This window comes from Erithacus rubecula (assembly GCF_903797595.1).
Source record: "Erithacus rubecula genome assembly, chromosome: 2".
NCBI classification, from domain to species: domain Eukaryota; kingdom Metazoa; phylum Chordata; class Aves; order Passeriformes; family Muscicapidae; genus Erithacus; species Erithacus rubecula.
The window spans coordinates 71653614-71666550 of record NC_136685.1 but is presented as its reverse complement, the minus strand read 5'-3'; the positions used below and the strand labels follow the sequence as shown (position 1 = coordinate 71666550).

Genomic DNA, 12937 nt, shown 5'->3' with positions numbered 1-12937 from the left:
GGACATGTGACAACACTAAGATATCTTTTTCAGTTCCAGCCCTCTTGCACTTCTTCTGAACAGTTTTGTCAGAGTTGAAGCAATGGGATCACAGACCAAATAGTAACTGCTTAGACCCTTCACCATGTTCATTTCACCACTTTGAAAGACTAGAAAAATCAAAGGTTTTGAAGTAGTTGTTAGGACTAGTTTAGCACTTGTGCATATTACATGTTTAATTCAGCCAAATGAACATTTTTTGTACCACTTCTCTTAAAAGCTGAAAAAGCATAAAAAACATCACAGCAATGGGTCTGGCAAAATACAACAGGTATTGCAAACAGCAATAGCATAACCATGTTATCAGCTTGTGCTCCATCTCCACACTAAAAGCTTAGACAGCACAGCTTACAACACTGGTCACTCACTAGAATCCTATTGCAAAAATATGTTCAAGTGCCTCCAAAGTGTCAGAGTATCTGCAGTATGTACTACAGAAGCTGACATGATTCATGAGTCATCTCTGCCATACCCCCAGATATTGGGAGTTTTTTTCCCTTAAATATAATTCCTGTATTACTCTTTTTCTTAAGATAAAATATACAAACAAAACAGGGAAGGAAATGCTGAATTAAAAACTATGTATGTTAAAAGCATCAACAAGCAGGTCTACTGTTCTTATAAGGTAGGGCTACAGCATTTTCTGGAATTGGGAATGATGCTTCTTCTGCATGAGCTTATTTCATCCCATTTTAACTAGCAAACACTGCCATGTGAAGATTCCCTCCAAAGAGTCATTTTCCTGCCACAGGACTTTGTAAGCTGTAATTGAAATGGTTCAGCTCATTATTAATTTTTCCAGAATATTTTCATATCTATGCCATAGTCTTCCCTTCTTCAAGCTGAAAAACAGCCCCATTTATCTCATAACTGTGTTTTTGCTAAAACATTCCAGATTCTAACTTCACAATATATAAATGCACCTGAAAGAAATGAACATGATCTTCAGAGCAGACAACAGTAACATGCATTATGTTTAACTCCTCAAATGTGTTGGAAGAGGATGAAAAAAAACAACATACATTAATTGACTGAACACTCTAAATTCCATCCAATCAATGACACTTCCAAAAGAAGTGTTTAGAGACTGTGTAATTAAATGCAGTATCAGACCACATAGTTCACAAGTATTCAAAAAATCACAAGTTTGTCTTCTTAACCCTAACCTTTTGAAAGTTTTGGCTTAGAACAACAAAATTACTTCCTTCTGGTGCCTTTTTGTAATTCAAATGGAATTTGACAACATTTCAAATTGTCTTTTTTTTAATCTCTGAGTTCATTCAAAGTTGATCTCACTGCAGTTTCAAATCAGGGGTAGAATATCTCCAGTTTTTCTGACTCCATTTAAATTAGGACTATTTTGCCAGCCACTATTTTTTTAAGGTGAATTCTTCCAGAATAGGTGAAAGGCTGTGACCCCTACTTACCTGGACTATGGGAAGAGCCGGGTTCTTATTGGATGCCTGCTCTGCATCAAGTGCTTCTCCATCCAGGCACTTTTGGTAAACATTTCTGTATGTCTGTACCTCCTTCCACTGTAGGTCAAGGCAAGCTGTTAAAACCTATCCATGCATACATGAGCAGAATACTCATTTCTTGTGAGACCTGTCTGCCTGTGCTCGTAGAGAACTGCCAGGTGCCCTCATGGAGAGGCTGCTATGGCATGCACAAACTCCCTTTACACATCTGCCCAGGGCAAACCTACTCAAGATTTCATTCTCACTAAGTCACTCAGTGTTGGTTTATTCTATAATTTAATTAAATCACCAATAATTGGATTTTGTAGACAAAGGCTGAACAAAAATTATTATGCAAGGCCAGAGTTAAAAGGCATTGAAGACAAATTTCACAAACTGGGAGCCTGGCAATTAAAGTCTACCAACTCTTTCCTACCACAGCTGAGTTCTGTGAAGAAATATGTTACAAATGGCTTTTGGCTGCCTGCCGAAGCCTCAGTCATTCTGACATATGTACAGCAAGACAACTGCTGACTCAGTGTCAACACAACACATCCCTGATCTCCCAAGTCACTCTTAAACAGCAACATCACTGGCCAGGCAGTTCATTTTACAGACTAAAGTAGGAGGAAGACAAAAGCATATGTTGCGTAAGTAAGTTCAGGCCAACAGAAGCCATTCAAGGGAAAGGCTCATAGCAAAGCTCTCAGTGGAATGAAACATCTCATCTCGCTTTATTTCCTCATACTCTTCACAACAAACAGAGGGATTTAGTGAGCATTCCCAAAAAAATGACAGTACCAGATGTGCTGCACTGTCTGTAACTCAGGTGGAGTACACAATTTTCACCTGTCTCAAAGGCTGGGCATCTCAAGCAATATTGAGAGGTTACAGGAGCTTTCCTTGCCTCAGCTGCTCTACACTTCACAGGAATCAGCATCAACAATCTCTCACCAGTTTACACACTTAAAGGGTACAGAATGTACAAATTATAATGTTTCAAAACTACTCCATCGAATGATTTTTAATGGATATATTGAATTGAGGCTCCTTTTAATTCATACCTGGATTAGCAACTACTACTTTGAGATCATGCTAGAACTTCACAGATTTTAAAATCCAGAAAAAAAGGTCTTTGTTTTGAGAAGATACACTGATCACTCCAAAGGTTTTGACAGCACTTTCATCATTGTGAAGAAAGAATGCAGCACTTCTTAATTATGGCTTTTGAAATGTTTTGTCTTCCAAGAAATCACATAAAGCCTAACTATCATTGGGACAAATACCACTAGAAAAAGAAATAGAATAAAAAGCAGAAGAGAAAACAAAACCAATACACTTAAAATCCAGATTAGATTACAACTCAAGTTCATTTAAAAGGTAAATATAAATACATGTAACATATGAGTTCTGTAGGCATTTATTTTACATTGAGCTAGAAAGACTAAAACAAATTAAAATTTAGTAGCCAATTTAATTTTGAGTTTAAATCTACCAATTTCAATGGAGTTGCACCAGGGTAAGATTTGTCTCAGAACATTAAGTGAAGCATTGAAAGGTTGAGCTCACTTAGAAATTTAAAGTGCATGTGAATGTAATTCAAATTGAATAAATTTGGAATTCTGACTTTGTGAGACTTTCTGGAGAGTAGGGCAAACACTATGGTTTTCCTACTGCTGCCTGTGAAATTATTTTATTCTACTTGAAGTTTCACTTGTATAAACACTAGTTCTTGTTTCTCCTTATATAAGCAGAATCAGAATCAGGTTCCAAGTTTCTTGCCATCTGGCCTGAGACCTCCCTATCAGTTGGCTATTGCTCCCAGAAAAAATTCAAATTCATGCACTAAAAGTGCACTGGCATGTTAATTTGTGAACTGAAACAGACTGCAGTGCAAAATTGAACTGAAACAAATGATAGCTAATGAGGCATTGTTATTCACATCTTATGTGGTTTTGCTTCATCAAATACTTGCATACTCAGGACAGATGTTTATTCAGGGTTCTGGAAAAACTTCACTTCCTTCAGCTGTCCAAGTTAAGAAACAGCTGAGTATCTTTTCCCAATATATAATGTGAGATTACAATTAAGTTATGCTTCAGTTTATAAAATCACATGAACTAAAAAACAGTCATCACATTGCAAAACTCCTCACTTAAATCCACAAGATAAATGTATCTCTGTACTCTGTAATTATTCACTTACAGTACAGTATACTGGTAAATGGCCATCATTAAACCATAAACCATATTTAATTAAAAATCCTGATATTTTTCTACTGATATTTTTTTAGTGAAAAGTGCATATACTAAGGTAAACTATATGTAAATTCCTCCAATATAAAGCAGGGGCTATAAAACTAACAAAGCTTTAAAGACCTGTTTTTCTTCTCTTCTTTACAGGGGAAAAAATCCCTTTATATTTCAAACATTTTTTTTCCTGAAAAGTACTTCAGTCAACTACCTAGCTCTCACTCATGGCAAGCACAACTGATTTGTACACTCCTGAACTCCAGTTTTTCTGCTCACTGCAGCTACCCTCATTTTCTCTTCTGCATGCCAAAAAGATGTTTGAAATATATTTGCTCAGTCTTTACAGGTAAGGGCTTTTTTTATCAGCCACAGAAGAGCACACAAAATGGAAATACTACTTAATGAGCTCTCCTTTTTTAGAAAATTGAGTTCTCCTCTTATCCTGGTAAATAGGAAGTAGTTAGAATTGTTAGGCAGAGCTGCTCCCCCAGACAAATAGGTTCATTCAATGATCTCTAGTTCAAGCTACAATTTTTACTAGACTGATCACATAAAGTGAAAGATGCAACACCAACCCCTCCATCCCAAGAGAATTATAGTTAAGGATTTATCAGGAAGAGAGAGCTCATTTTCCATTCATGCACCCCAGGGTGTGTGCAAGACAGCAGCTATTCATCCAGATTGCTTGTCCTTGCCACCATCCACACCCAGCTGGTGGCAGCATCTAGCCCTGGCACTCTGCAATTATTATATAATTCATTTTGTAAAAGCATCTCAACACCAAGAGGAACAGATGTGTCAAAGATACAAATAGAATTATACTGAAAGAAACACGTTACCCTCCTGAAGGAAATAAAAACCTCATAGCTTAGAAAAAAAATAAGATATTTTCTAAATCTTGTCATCTCTTTCTGCTGTCAAATTCAAGCTGTATCATAAATAGCAAAGGTACATTGTCAGGACTTAAAAGAAAATGATGAATGTAAGAAGCCACCTATTTAAACTGCAATTTGTTTCCTAGACTGAAGATATGTCTTCGCTATTGCATGCTTTCAAAGGAAACAAATAGCATGAGCTGTAGCACTTGGGAGGTATTTGCATAAATTTACAGGCATCACTTACAGATGTTGTCAATGCTTACTTTCAAATTTTATTAACTTAATTTCATTTGCATTTTCCTTTCTTACCCTTCCAAGGAAAAGCTAAGGTGCACTTTCTTTCTTTCCCATTGTGCTAGAAAGGAGCTTAATGGGTGCTTTACACTCACACAAACATAATTTCAATTATTAGTTATTAAAGTGATTAATTTAAAGGGTTTTAACTAAGGACTAAAAACGCTTGAACAAAAAAAGGTTAATTTACAACTAGGAGGAAAATCTTTGCCTACAATGCTTAAACACATTTATACAGATAAACCATTGAAAAATCCTTGGGTAACAAGAGCACAGAAAGTGCTAAAATGAGCTATTATAAAATGCTAATATGAAGGTACTGCAAAAATCCATTTCCCTTGGATAAATTCAGATTCATAAGTCAAGCTCTGCTCTTCTGAATATATAAGAGATGAGAGAGAAAGGAAGGGGCAAAGGGGCAGAGGAGCTGCAGACCTGCTTCATTCCTTGTACCAAGTCCCTCCGTGGCTTGTTCCAGCATTTGCCACGCACCACGCTTGGTACCAGCTTGCAAGGAGGTGCCTCAGGGTGACCCTTCCCACGAGAGGCAAAACCCAGCACAGAGGATAATTCTGGCATAAGCAGAGAGGAAAAGTGACAGCAAGAACAAAGAGGGATGTGGGCCAATGTGCAGATATCCAAATCGCCCCTTGGGCATCAGCTCTGCAGTGTAAGCCACGGGCAGTGGTACAGAGATCACAGAGAGGCTGGCCACAGGCACCAAACCCTTCCAAATCTTAAACAAAACTACCTCTCACAAAGGTTTTCTTAGAGGAAAATACAGTATAGAGAATAATTTACTTCTTTAAGTACAACAATTCATCTGGGTACTCAGCCTTTGCTTTTGGACAGAGCTAATGAAAGAACTTCTACTCAGCCACACTAGCATAATTCTGGAATAAATCAACAGCCTTCCACAGAGTTAAGATTTACAGTAGTGTGAATTAAAGCAAAATCCAACATTCTGTTACAGTGAAGATCTTTGAATCAACATGGATCTCTGTCCTAGTGCCAAGTCACAAATTTCTGGATTTTTTTTTCCACATGTTTAAAACAAGTATCTGCAAATCTTTTTGTTCTGCTTAGGCAAAACCATGGCAAAAGTAGCAGTGACAGGAATTTTATGCGTTGACAGTCTCCAAATTCTTGCAAATCCTCACTTTTTGTTCTGGGACACTAGATTTATTTCAGATATTCTTAAGGAAAGAATGAAGAAAAAAAAGGCTACACAATATCACTCAACTGCCTCCAGTGTATCTGGAAAGGGCCCAGCTGTTCAGTAAAACAAATGCCAAAACCAGACAGAACTGAAAGATTCTTAGACTTCCTAACACTAGAGGAGGGAAAAATCCTGATGTTCTTCTCTGGATTTTATATAAATAGAGCAACTCTTCCCTGCCTCTAGTTTGGTAGAATCTATTATATTTGCTCTCCCTACCATGGCAGAAGGAGCAGCATCAAGCTCAGACTTTGAGAAGCCTGGATTCAATTTCCTCTCAGACACCAGCTTCTTGTGCAACACTGAGAATTCTCTGTGAATTACTGGTGTGTAAAAATAGGATAATGCTGAGACAAGGATGAGATACCTGCATAAATAACTGGGTATTGAAGCATCTGAAATAATATAATTCCAAAAACTACCACAGTCATATTATGAAAGAATTTTTATGTACTTTCAAAATGCAAAATGTATTTGGAAATTTTCAGAGAGAAAGAGGAGAAATACTTAAGCAAGACAGAAAAAATGTTTATTATTTATTGAAACTCTTCCCCTAAAGCCTTCCTTAATTTATTCTTTTGATAAATTTGAAACATAACATGTAAAGCTACAAACTTTATAGTGAATGAAGCAAATTTTTTCCCACCTCAAGATCAGAAGTAGCACATCCCATCTAGAAATACCTTCCTAAAACTACAAAAATAAATCTCTTGGCAAGCATAGATCCATAACTTTCACCAATGAGCTGCATATCATGAGGACTGTGAAAGAGACAGCATCAAAAGTCAATCTTATTTTGATTTGAGCTTGTGTCAGTTACAGCTTGCTCTATAAATTACTAAATTAAAATTACATGCAAATACATCTTACTAGAGAATTGTGAACAATTTCTAAGGGATCAAAAGAGTTGCAGGGAGAATTGTTCTACACAATTCTAGTTCAGTGCTATTACTCATGCAACACCCAGTACTAAATACTCTGTGCAATTCTTATTTTGGCAGAAATTTTAAACAGCATATTCCATCCAAAGTCTCCTGCATAATGAGTGGGATAGATAAATAGCAGCTGTTGTACCAATTATCCAAAAGAAAGAAATTGCTAACTGCTGAAACTTCTGCCAGCTCAGCAGCAACAGGTAGCAGAGGCACCAGTTCTGAGCTGGAGGGAGCAGTCAGGGTGACATGGCCATGGAGGGGAAGCTGAGTGCTGTGGTGAGCGTTTTTGCATGTGAACTACTCTCTCTTTTGTACACTTTTGTTATTAATGTTGTTGCTGTTACTATTCCTTTTTTTATCTCATTCCTGTTTCCAGTAAATTGTTCTCATCCCAGTTTGTGATCATCACCTTTTTGTGTCCCCAATTCTCATCTCCATGCCACCCCATTGACAAGGGATAAACAACCCTTTGCTAGTTTAATTTGTTTAATGTTAATGATTTCAACATGGTCTTTGCTTCCCTGAAGAATGTTCTTGCCCAGGAAACAACTACTGCCAGTGGTCTTACAGAGGCAGAGAACAAAAAGGTTTTCATCTTTTTAAAAGTAATGTGCAAATACAAAAAGTTAACCTTCAGAGAAATATTATCCTTTTATTGGATAAACACTCCCATCCTAGGCCAAATTCTATATATCAGGCACTAAAAATTATTAATGCTATGGCAGTTACTCTTCAACCTGTATTTCAGTGTTTATAACATACACAGACTAGTAAAAGGGAAGCCTTTAAAACTGTAGTGACAGAAGATCCTACCCAGTAGCTGTATCTACCCATGTACCCTTCTATGAACTTACACACCTGGATCACTCCCATGTAATTTCCACTTAAATGGCCATGGAAACTCTACCACTGCCTCCCAAGAACTGGGGTCAAGTGAAGTTGTGGTTTATACACGAGAGGAAAACTTTATTGAATGATGTTATTCTAGCAGCATTAGGACTTATTGTCACTGCTGAAACAAACAATTCAGATCTTGTATACAAAGAACTCTACACATGAAAAACAGGGTAGGATATAAACTGCACCTAGTCTTTTGAGAAATACAGTCAGGTACACCACAGTGTTTAGAAGCCTTTGCAAAAATACATACACTTCTCAGTAACATCCATCAGAGGCAACCCATCTTCAGACAGAAATTAAATTATTAAGTGTAAAGCATTATAAATAAATCCCCTATTTTTCTCCTGGCAACTGAAAGACAATAACACCTGTGACACTTGGCCAAGCAACTCCCCCTGCCCCAAGGGCCATCTGACAGCCCTGATTCAAGGGACCAGGTGACCACTGCAAGCACAGGACATCCAGGTTTGGATCTCACCCTATGCACCCCCAAAAACACTTCCCTACCTTGACCCAATGGAAACCATCTTCACAAAATGTTTGTGTGAAAAGCTTTGGTTCTGAGGAAATTGTCCAGGGAAAACAACAAAAAGAGACATATTTCCCTCGCAACAAATGTGAAGAGTTGGAAATTTGGTAGCAAACTCAGCTCCACCAAAATCTGTTATTCTAAAATTCAATAATAAATGTCAACTATGTTTTTAAGCACAATGAGTCATGCCTTTTATCAATGTTTAACAATTTTCTTTAAATCCTATTTATATCTTTTTGTCGTTGGGGATATTTTTCTTCCTTTTTTATTCTTTACTTTATAGATCATTCTTTGAGCAATTAAATAATTCACACAAAATAGCGCAATAATTTCCAAAGTTCAAATAAAGAAAAAAATAATTTCTAATCTGTTCTTGTCAGAAATAAACAAACACAAGAGTCATTCTCATGGGAGTCAAAGACCTTTAAAATCTACCGAAGAAAATTTTTGCATAAGAAATCTCATCATCCTTCTGAAGGAAATAAGCTCGTGCTTGTAAGCTGAAGACTTGAGACAACTCAGGGTCATACATCATGACAGTATTATTCTCTAAACCAAAGTCTTGAAAGAAGACTAGAAGCACTAGAAACAAGATCACACTTAATTAGGGATTTAAAGGAAACTTGGGGTGGGCAGGGGGGTGATCAGTTTAGAACTAAATGTTAGTGAAAACCTTTCAAAGTGTTTAATAATTGCTAGATCAAAAAGAATAGACACAGCAAATTACTACAAGTAATAATTATTGCAAATTACTGCAAGTCACTACAAATACACCTCAGGAAACAAACTGGATCTTCTGTGAAGTCTAGGAGAAAATTTAGAGAATGGGATGCACAAAAATCAAGCAGATAGAGCAAGGCTATGGAACAACAGATTACAAAAAGAGTAGTCTCCACTATATAGAAACAATTACGCAACTCAGAAGGACACTTAAATAGCAAATTCAAGATGCCATACTCTCACTCCTGCCACTACTCTGCAGTGAGAAATTTACCCAAATGGGTCTGATCCATGTCTGATCTCCACACATCTAAAAGAACGTGAGTTGCAGAAGGTGTGAAAGAACAGCTAGAGAATGCCTTAAGAACCATTTTCCCTTTTTGATAAATTCATAGATTGAGCTGCTTAAAGAAGGTGTCATAACTGTAAGGACAAGCTTAATTTTCCAGTACTCATACCTGAAAAGGAAGATACATCAAAAAATAGCAGAAGCCAAAGCCCAGCACTTTCACACTTCCAGCAAGGCAGAAAACCTTTTGAGCTAGAGTTGCTAGACAGAGGAAGAAACTGCCAAGAGAGGTGAAGAATGTGCCTGACCCCTGAAGACTTTCAGTGAGGCCTGGCTGCATTCTGCACATTTTCTTTCAAGTACAATTGATAGCTATATCCAGAATAACCCAGGGAGAACCAGATACAGTGCAGCAGATAATTCCAGGTGTATACTCTGCAAATTCATGGAGTAGGAAAAAGCAGAATTAAAGAAATGGGCCAATTATCAGAATATGCTACATTACAGGAAGTATAACTTGTGAAGATTTGCTGTTGTCACTACTGAAAATGGTGGAATTCAATAGAATTATATGAGTTTTCTTCTCCTTGTGATGTACTTACTGCTTGCTCCTGGCACTTTATATGGTTTTCAGAGACATTCAGTGGTCAAATAATATACTGCAACTCAACGATCTTTAAAAAACTGAAAATGGAATCATGTCAGATACCTCCTAGAATTAGTGAAAACTGTGAATCATAAACATGACATAAATAAAAGATTTTTAAAAATAGTCTCCCTTTTCTGACATGAAATTTTGTTTAACAAAGAGTAGCATTTTTCCCACAAACAAAGATACACATTTTTTAACAGTTGCAAAATAATAAATGGTTATCTGTTGCTTTGGAACAACATACACTGCCAGCATTATTTATAAATCCTGGACCAATATTCTGTTGTGCCAAAATTTTATTGATGATGACAGCTAGCTTATTTGCAACAATGCCATTTCATATTACTGAATCAATCAGAAAAAGAAGTCTCTGTTCTATAACTGTTCTTCCTAGCATTGGGCTTGGCACAGAACAGGGCTGGAGGGAGAGAGTGATTGACCCCCTGCACCTCCAAGGGACATAGAAAAACCCCATCCAGTTCCCCCACCCCCTTCCTGCCTTCCCTGCCTTCAGCCTTGCTCAGCTGCTCAACACAGAAATTCAGAATGGGAGACTTGTCTCCCAAAAATCATGACTCGCTCAAAAACAACTCAGTTTTCTGAAATTAATATTGTGGGTTTTATGCGTCTTCCAACTTTTCAGGCTATACCACATCCAATTACCACTTTCAAAGCTTCTTCTAGAAGTGCAAATATATATTTTACTTTAAAAAGATAAAATAATGTTTTTAATGCATTAGCACACTTCTAGCTGCTAAGGTTTTAAAGATAATGCTATAAAACTCAATTATTAGCAGTAATTACTGCTAGAGGTAAAGAGCTAAATTCCTCTGTTTCTGATTCAAAACTGTAAATGTTTTTCATCCATCACCTTTGGAAGCTGAATAGTAAAAATGAGTTTGTGAGCAGCTATGAATATCTGCTGAGTAACCCTGGGTAAGGTAAGCTGCAGAACAATGGTTCCTATTACAAATAAAAAACATCACTCCTCTTAAAATCACCACTTCACCCACACCATTACTGTTACACACATAGCTGACAGGAACTCCACATAAAATAAAGGATATGAACTCATTCCTTAGCTTGTAATACCAAAGCCACAGATAAAAGGTTAGAGAGGAAAGAAAAATCATAGGGGGAAAATACATGGATTGACATTACAGGTAACAGAAACAAGGTGATTTGGCTGAGAGATTTCAGAAACCCAAATACACCTGTCTGTAATCACACTGGCCTCAGAGTATTCTTGAGACAAAATAGATACACTCCATAGGCCCAGGTATGCTGGCAGGCAGTAATTTCCATTTGTTCCTAGAACTTATGAACCATTCTTCTTAATTTGTGTCTATTGTTTTGAGTGCAGAATTAGCACTTGAAGTTGTAATTGGTGTATTTAAATATGGTACAGTGTATCTACAATATGGTACTACTGGTTTTTGATTTTAATGGTAAATTCTTATCAGATCATCCTTCAAATCTACAGTTTTTTATAGAGTGCTTTTTCCACTTCACAAGCACCCAGAATTGGGATATGTCTATCTAAAATATGTTTAATAAACAATAAATGTCTAGCTGCCTGTTTGGTCACATACTATGAATTTCCAGCCATTTCATCCCACCCCTCACAGTGTCACATTCTCACAGAGCAGGGATTCACAAAATCACAAGGTTGGAAGAGACCTTCATAATCATCAAGATCAACCCACGCCCTAACACCTCAATTAGACCATGGCACCAAGTGCCACATCAAATCTTTTTTTAAACACATCCAGGGACGGTGATGCCACAACCTCCCTGGGCAGACCATTCCAATACTTTATCACTCTTTGCATGAAAAACTTCCTCCTGATATCCAACCTAATTTTCCCTTGATGCAGCTTGGGACTGTGTCTTCTTGTTCTGTTAGTTGCTGCCTGGTTTGAAGGACAGGTGTCTGCCAATAAAGGCAGAAGCTTTTCTTTGAAGTGGAGAATGTGAACCTCCTCCCTCCAAATTATTATAATTTTGAAATTAAGGGGCTCTCAGGCAAATATATGGGAATTAGGAATAACAGTTCTTTACTAGGATAATTAAAATAGAAATACAATATTACAAAGAACAATCCCAACCCTGGCAGAGTCAGAATACAACCTGGCACCCAGTTAGTCAGGGTGTTGGTAGCAGTCCCATTAAATGGTGGCTACAGTCCCCCTGCAGTGGCAGGTGTGGTTCAGCTGAAGCAGTGCTCCTGTAGAAGGTGCAGTTTTCCTCTGAAGGTCCAGGGATGATGTGGAAAGGTCTGGTTTTTTTCCAGGAATCCAGTGGAAAGAAGGCTGTTTGGTGTTCAAAATCTCAGTTTTTATCTAGGTAGGAAAGGCTTGGCTCCTCTCCCTGTCTGGAGCATCTCCCAGTGGGATGATGTAATTTTATCAGTCATACAGTGGGACTTAATGGGCCAGCAGCAGATGATACCTACCTGGAGGGAGGATGGGTTGTGGAAAGGATAAAGATGATTGTCCCACCTGGTTCTAAAGATGGCTCCTTAGCAGATGGTATGTGCCACGGAGATAAGGAATCACTGCCCCACCCGGCTACAACAGATGGGATAGAATAGACATTTCTGGCCACATCAACCCAACACACTGATGAAAGAAGGTGGTGGTGAGAGACCCTGCTCCTACTGCACACACCCACACAGCTGGCAATACAGCAACTGCAGTACCATCAGCTGCATGCCATCCAACAGAAGGGTGGAAATACCAGCTCACATTTGGATTTCCCAGGGATCCAA

The 12937-nt window shown here is 37.8% G+C and overlaps 1 long non-coding RNA gene across 3 annotated transcripts in view; it reads right to left on the bottom strand.

Annotated features, from left to right (window-relative positions):
* Positions 1-864: 864 nt before the first annotated feature.
* Positions 865-12937, bottom strand: part of LOC306798662 — a 78226-nt gene continuing 66153 nt past the window's right edge. For 2 of the 3 annotated variants that reach the window (XR_013773429.1, XR_013773431.1), the window contains exons 3-4: positions 1467-1574; positions 865-962 (exon numbers count right to left, since the gene is read on the bottom strand). This is a non-coding gene — a long non-coding RNA (uncharacterized lncRNA). Of the gene's footprint in view, positions 963-1464; positions 1575-12937 lie in introns of those variants that run through there. The other variant, XR_013773430.1, reaches the window with a different exon arrangement.